Consider the following 8021-nt stretch of genomic DNA (forward strand, 5'->3'; position numbering starts at 1 on the left):
GTTGAACCCTAAGGACTCGACAAGCATGACTTTGTCCATGTGTCGATCCTTTGAGATTGCAACCTTACCTAGACCCAATACCTTGTGTCGGTGTCAAAACCGGCGGATCTCGAGTAGGGGGTCCCGAACTGTGCGTCTAGGCAGATGGTAACAGGAGAAGAGGGACATGATGTTTTACCCAGGTTCGGGCCCTCTTGATGGAGGTAAAACCCTACGTCCTGCTTGATTAATATTGATGATGTGTGTTACAAGAGTAGATCTACCACGAGATCAAGGAGGCTAAACCCTAGAAGCTAGCCTATGGTATGATTGTTGTTCGTCCTACGGACTAAAGCCATCCGGTTTATATAGACACCGGAGAGGGATAGGGTTACACAGAGTCGGTTACAATGGTAGGAGATCTACATATCCGTATCGCCAAGCTTGCCTTCCACGCCAAGGAAAGTCCCATCCGGACAAGGGACGAAGTCTTCAATCTTGTATCTTCGTAGTCTTGGAGTCCGGCCGATGATGATAATCCGGCTATCCGAACACCCCCTAGTCCAGGACTCCCTCAGTACCCCCTGAACCAGGCTTCAATGACGACGAGTCTGGCGCGCATATTGTCTTCGGCATTGCAAGGCGGGTTCCTCCTCCGAATAATTTATAGAAGATTGTGAACACCAGGATAGTGTCCGGCTCTGCAAAAATAATTTCCACATACCACCGTAGAGAGAATAAAATTTACACAAGTTCAATCTGCTGACGTATTTGATGGTGTGACGTCACACCACTACCAAGCCTTTACTTGAATCGTTTTTATTGTACCACCTCAGCGCGTTTAGCGAAGCGGTTTCCTTGGCACGTCTCGTCGAAGCAGAGATCGTGTTCCCCTTATTCCGGGATTCCCACCAATACGTACGTGGGTAACCCAACCGCGCCATTGATTGCGGCGCTTGGGGGATAAGCGAGTTTTATCAGGCCGGTGGGGACGCATGTTTTCGTCCGCCCATATAAGAGGATAAAGATCCAACCCTATTACTTGTGCTTTCTTCCTCCTCGGCTTATCCATCTCTGCGAACCCGAGCTCCAGCGCCCAAGCCCGCACATCTCACCTCAACCTTCTCCAACTATGTCCGGAGCAGGAGGCAAGTGGATGGCCTCCTCCGTTACGGAGGGGCAGATCCAGAAGCTGCGCAACGCCGGATACTTGTCCAGCGACATCGCGCACCGGCTCCCCAACGAGGGAGAGCTCATCCCCACCCCCAAGCCCCATGAGAGGGTAGTATTCCTTCCCCATTTCCTCCGCGGACTGGGCTTCCCACTCCATCCCTTTGTCCGGGGGCTCATGTTCTACTACGGCCTGGGTTTCCATGATTTGGCCCCGAATTTCATCCTCAACATCTCGGCGTTTATCGTCATGTGTGAGGCCTTCCTCTGCATCCAGCCCCACTTCGGCTTGTGGCTCAAGACCTTCAGTGTCAAGCCAAAGGTTGTGAAGGGCAGCCAAGCGGAGTGCGGAGGCGCCATGGTGGGCAGGATGTCCCACGTTACCTGGCTTGAGGGCACTTTCGTGGAAACCATCAAGGGGTGGCAATCGGGGTGGTTCTACATCATCGAGCCACGCGACCCCGAATGGGCAGCGGCCCCCAAATTCAGATCCGGTATCCCCACACGGCTCACCTCCTAGAAAGAGAGCGGCCGGACATGGGGTGATTCGGAGGAGCTGACCGGACTCCAAGCTTGCATCCAAAAGCTAGTGGACAAGAAGCTCAAGCTTGTCAACGTAGTCCAGGTCATGCTCATCCGCCAGATTCTCCCGTGCCAACGATGGGGCTTCAACATGTGGGAGTTCGATTCGGCGCAGCACCAGACTTTGAGCGGGCTCTTCGACACTACGTACGAAGATGTCTGGAAGGTGCTGTTCAAGGGCGCCGAGGCTCCCGCATCCGCTACTGAAGACCGCAGATTCAGCTTGGAGCGTCCAGCTGATGAGGTAAGTGATTTTGTCCTTTAAGGGACGCTTGTTTTCCATAGTTTGACTTTATGCAGGATCTAAAATCCCTTTCCTTTGACAAGACTGGCTGAAGAAGGCCGAACATGCTATCTGTCCGGCCCCATTGCCAGAGGACCCAGCAGACGCCCGTTTAACGGGGCTGCTGGCTCCGGCACCCCACGTGGTGCCGGAGAAGAAGGCCAAGAAGAAGGCCATGGGGACTCGGAAGAGTTCCCGTTTTCAGGTGCTATCGGATGATGAATCCGAGGCCGACTCCTCTCACCAAGGTGAGGAGGAGAAGAAGAAAGCCTCTTCCCCAGCGGGGGGAGAAGAAAAGGAAGGCCTCCCCAGCGAGGGAGGCCGAAGGGTCCAAGAAGGGAAAAACTCTTCCCCCGGACTATTCTGCCAACGCCAGTGATGATGACGAGGACTGGCCTCCAAGGGCCAGGCCTCTGGCAAGATCGTGAGTATCCGGACTCCCGGATAACTTCATGGTTTATCTTTTTTGCCACACAATGTCTTTCTAATGCCGCATACAACCCTGTAGTCCGCCCAAGGATGATCTTCCCGCTTCATCGAGCGGGTCCTTAGGTGCGTCGGATTTGGATTCTCTTCCGACCGCCTCCACCCCCCATGACACGGACGATGCCGAGGTGGGATCCCGGGAAGGGACCCGCCAGGAGGAGGAGGCCCCAGAGGTGTCGTAGGACAACCTCCCGGACTTTGCACCGGACTTGGCTCCGGATCCCATAGTGGCTCCGGAGTCCGGTGGGCGGCCCCTTCGTAAGAAGGGCAAGACCGTGACACCGGCAGCCTCCGTCCAACCGGAGGCGCCGGATAGCTTGCTGGAGGCGCTCAATGGCGCCTCCATCAAAGAGGAACACCGCACTGCTATGAGTGCGGTGATTCAGAAGGTGCAGCTCGCCAAGAGAGGGCTGACTGAAGCCTGCAGCAGCCTTCTAACAGGCTTTGAGGTAAGAATTTTGATATATGTAAAATAGTACCGCATAGATAGTAGCCCCTGATGCTCGGTTCGGTGTTCGGAAAGAAAAGCCGGACTGAGGATCTAAGAAGATATACGTAGGAGTCATAAAAAATATGTCGATATGGGATTGCAGGCTATGCTGCTGACCTCTGCCGCACTGACTGCGGAGGTCAATACTTTGAAGGAAGGCCTCGAGCGGTCCGAGAACGAGCTCGGCCGTGCCAAGAAGCAGCTCGAGGACAGGGAAGGTGAGTAATACCTCATTAAAATTGTACCTTACAGAAAAGGATTTTGGTTGCAAAATGAAAGATAAGGATAATGTGGGTATTGCAGGGGCCACTAACAAGGTGGCGACCCTGAAGGAGGCGATGGCCGCGGCCGAACGCAATGCGGCTGCGGAGCGCGCGGAGCGAGAGAAGCAGGAGGCGCGGGTGGCGGAGGTACAGCAAGAGCTCCAGGATCTCGTGAAAAAACATGAGAGCCTGGAGCGTGACTCGAAGACTCGAGAGTCTGAGCTTGCAACGGCTCTTGAGAGTGCCAAAGCCGCTAAGGCCGAAGCCTACAAGGCCCTCCAGGAAATCGAGGCGTTGAAGAAAATAGTAGCGGGTAAGGCATTTTTCATGCAAAGTAAGCATGTGAGTGTTAATTACCTGTTGCTTACCCGAATTTGGAGCTCTCCAGGAGCGTTCGCAGATCTTCCTTGCAGCGTGTCCGATGTTGCCGCGTTCTACCGGGCCGAGGAGGGGAGCTCGATGGAGAAGGTCTTCTGGTCTCAGTATGCTGAGGCCGGACATCCGGTGCCCCTTAGCGACTAGCTAAAGCAGCTGGTCGAGCTCCACAAGGCGGCCGAACAGGCCATGAAGGGCCTTATAGTTCGGCTGTGGCCTAAGGAGGCCATGCCTGGGAGCTACTTCGGCCTGGTGCGGCAGCTGGTGGATGCGTGCCCGTGGGTTGAAGTCATCAAGCACTCCGCCTGTATTGAAGGTGCCCGTCGGGCCCTTGCCCGCGCAAAGGTGCACTGGGGCAAGATGGATGCCCAGAAGCTCGTGACGGACCCACCACCAGAGGGCAAGGAGCATCGCACGCGCGAAATGTATTATAAGAGTGTGCTGAAGGGCGCCTGCACTATTGCAGGTGAGTGTTCCAAAGATGTAATATTTGAGTAGACTCGCATTTTGTTATCCTGTGCGCTGAAAACTTAGTTCATTTGCGCTAAGCAACGCATTTTAATTTAAAATATTACCTTCTGTGCGGCTGTTTATCAAATCTGAGAGATGGCAAGTCGTCGGCTTAAGCCCCCATGCCACGAGTGCTGGGGTGTTCGGGAAAAATATGAGCACTCTTGTTCCCATATTTGGGTCCATCTAGGGAGGCGCTCAACACAACGAACAAGGCAACCGGACTTATAATGCTTGAACACTCTCACTTAGCCATAGAATTCTATAATTTTAAATTTCGGCGAAGCCCCTAGTCTTCGGAAGGCCGAATTTGGGGCGCTATCCACGCCTGGGCCAGACAAAAACCGGCTCCTCGCTCTAAGCGGCATAAGTCTTTAGGGACTCGCAAAAAACCTCTCGAACAGCAACCAGCTCTCGCCTCATCATGACGGTCAGTTTTAGCTTTCTCCACTGAGGCGTTAACCCAGCTCAACTGGGGCACAACGCAGTGGTTCTCCCAGTGCCACCTTAGCCGATACAACGGAACGTAAGGCACCAAAACATGGGAGCCGGGCAAACCCAACTATTGACCCAAGACATGATTCGGAGCTGATGCATATAATGCTATAAGTTCGGGATGCCGCACTTGTGAAAGTGTTCGGACTTATCACACCATAATGCGGGGAACATAAGCCCCTGGTGTATTTAGCCGTACCAAAGCGTACAGATGCGTAATGTCACAAATGAACATATGTATATATATAAAAAAAAGAAATGCAATTGCAAGCAAAAAGGTGCTGCATTACTTATTCAAGAAAAACTGCTGTAAGTGTAGAACGATACAAATGGTGCGATAAGCAAGGGATGGGACCGTTAAACATGTCCCCCTCCAGGGGTAGGCTGCGGAATGGTGCATAAAACAAATTTAATGCTCGTAATGGAGACCACCTGGATATTCGTTGTAGCCTTTCTTCTTCCCTGGCTGTTGCATCGTGAGTTCGGCAGGTCTTCTGCCGGACAGGGCCTCTGACGAATGGAGTCCTGTGGGTAAAAATAGAAAGGAAAAAGAAAGGAAAAAAGAACGACACACTTGAGAGCCCCTGGTGTCGTTGAGCCGCAGTTTGGGCCTATCGTGGTCGTGCCCCTCTCCCCATGCCCGTGGTATCTTCAGAGCGTAATGGTGTACGCGAAGGACCTGTCTTGATGTTTTATAGGGGCTGGGGTTGCGGCCGCACTGCTACGCGTGCTCGGCACGTGCCAGGTGGTCTTGTTGTAGGTTACTCCGGTCGCGCTTAGCTGTGTCCGGCTGCTTAACGGCCGAATTCGAGAATTGTCTTAAGAGGCTGCATTGTACTTCTGCCGCGAGAGCCGTTGTATGTTCCTCCGTGCGGAGAGAACGTTCAGTGTTTTCATTGACCGTGATGACTCCTCGAGGGCCTGGCATCTTGAGCTTGAGGTATGCGTAGTGCGGCACCGCGTTGAACTTTGCGAACGCGGTACGTCCGAGCAGAGCGTGATAGCCACTGCGGAACGGAACTATGGCAAAGATTAACTCCTCGCTCCGGAAGTTATCCGGGGATCCGAAGACCACTTCCAGTGTTACTGAGCCTGTACAATTGGCTTCTACACCTGGTATGACGCCTTTAAAGGTCGTCTTGGTAGGTTTAATCCTTGAGGGGTCTATGCCCATTTTGCGCACTGTGTCCTGATAAAGCAGGTTCAGGCTGCTGCCGCCATCCATCAGGACTCTGGTGAGGTGAAATCCATCGACGATTGGGTCTAGAACCAATACGGTGAATCCGCCATGGCGGATGCTGGTGGGGTGGTCCCTCCGGTCAAAAGTGATCGGGCAGGAGGACCATGGATTGAACTTCGGGGCAACTGGCTCCATCGCGTATACATCCCTGAGTGCATGCTTCCGTTCCCTTTTGGGTATGTGCGTTGCGTATATCATGTTCACCGTCCGCACCTGTGGGGGGAAACCCTTCTGTCCTCTATTGTTCGGCGGTCGGGTCTCTTCCTCGTCATCGCTATGCAGCCCCTTGTCATTGTTTTCAGCAATTAACTTGCCTGCCTGCTTGAATACCCAACAGTCCCTGTTGGTGTGGTTAGCTGGCTTTTCGGGGGTGCCGTGTATCTGGCACAAGCGGTCGAGTATTCGGTCCAAATTGGACGGACCCGGAGTAGTTCTTTTGAATGGCTTTTTCCACTGACCGGGTTTAGAGCCTCTGAATCCGGCATTGACTGTCGTATCCTCACTGTTGTCGCCGTTAATGCGGCGTTTGTTTTTGTTACGACGCGACCTGCCATTACGGTCCTTGATATCCGGAATGCCAGAATTTTTGCTGAGGTTGTTGCTGCGTGCTAGCCAGCTGTCCTCACCCGCGCAGAAGCGGGTCATGAGTGATGTGAGGGCTGCCATGGATTTTGGCTTTTCCTGTCCCAGGTGCCGGGCAAGCCACTCGTCTCGGATATTATGCTTGAAGGCTGCTAGGGCCTCCGCATCCTGACAGTCGACGGTTTGGTTTTTCTTGGTTAAGAACCGTGTCCAGAATTGTCTGGCCGATTCGTCTGGCTGCTGAATTATGTGGCTGAGGTCGTCAGCGTCTGGTGGTCGCACATACGTCAATAGCGAGCCAGTTGCTCTCCTTGATAGACACGCAAACTTCCAATATCCAAAGGGAGGCAACAAATGTGGCGACACAAACTCTTTCGCACCCTTCGTCGGCGTCAGATCAGATGTCATTGAAGTAAGGAGAGTTTGAAGAGACCTTATTCAAACACGTCATCATTGATGATAAAGGGTTTCCCCCCGCTTTATATTATAAAGCAACCAAACGATACATCCAACTCGCTGGGCTGCAGCACAAACAAGACCAAAAGGAAAAAAACAAGAGAAAGGAAAGAGAAACAAATGCCGACACCGGCAGATCAACGAAGCGAAGAAGACCGGCAACTGCTGCACCCTCCGGAGAAGTACCTACGCATTCCTAGCATTCCGAAGCGTCGCGTACCAAGCAACACCTCTGAGAAGGAATGCGACGGTGCCACACCATTGCCCGAACAAGTCCTAGGGTTTCCCCCGGTATGCGGAGGGCAGTGGGGAAGGGGTTGTACCCGATGCCCTTCAAGAAGGTCCGGTGGCGCACGCAGGTGTCACCGCGTTGGTGCCAGACGAGCCGCCAAGGATTTCTCCTGACTCAAAACAACCATCATCACCATGGACACTCCATAATGGACCACCCAATCTGCCGCCCACCATCATGTGCCGCCACGGTCCCCGAACCAACATCACCATTTCATTGGGGCCGCCAAAATAAGACCTAGAGGGATGGAAAGGAGACAATGGCCACGAGGGCAACCACAAATCGACCGGCAGGAGGGTACAACCTCCACCGCCCTCGTGGAGCCGACCAGACGCGACGACAAGGACATGCCAGACCCTGACAAACCTGCCGGACCCAACTGGGTCTGGACAGTCCATGTCACCATGATGCAGCACGCCGGCCGACGAAGTCTTCACCGCCCGTACACCGTCGACGCCTCACGACCACCACCAGGGAGCAACACCGACGCGCGCCGAGCCGCCGCCTTCCCCAACCCAAATGGGGCCCAAAAGGGCCCAGACCTGGGCCGAGTGAGCGCCGACAACAACCAGTGCCGCCCCGTGACCAACGACCATGCCGCCGCGTCAAGGGCACCCGTGGCCTGCAGGATCGCTGCCGCTGGGCCACACCGCCGCCGTTAGGAAGCCCCAGTGCCCCACCGCGTGTGCGGGGAAAAGTCGGCCCGCCGCCGCCAGTGTTGCACGTGCTGGGCTCGACGGACCACATCGGCGACAGTGGTAGGGGAGAGCGACGGGAAGGGAGGCTGGGAGAGAGGAAGGATTGGGGTCCGCCCGTCA

This window comes from Triticum dicoccoides, chromosome 5B, assembly GCF_002162155.2.
Source record: "Triticum dicoccoides isolate Atlit2015 ecotype Zavitan chromosome 5B, WEW_v2.0, whole genome shotgun sequence".
Lineage (NCBI taxonomy): Eukaryota > Viridiplantae > Streptophyta > Magnoliopsida > Poales > Poaceae > Triticum > Triticum dicoccoides.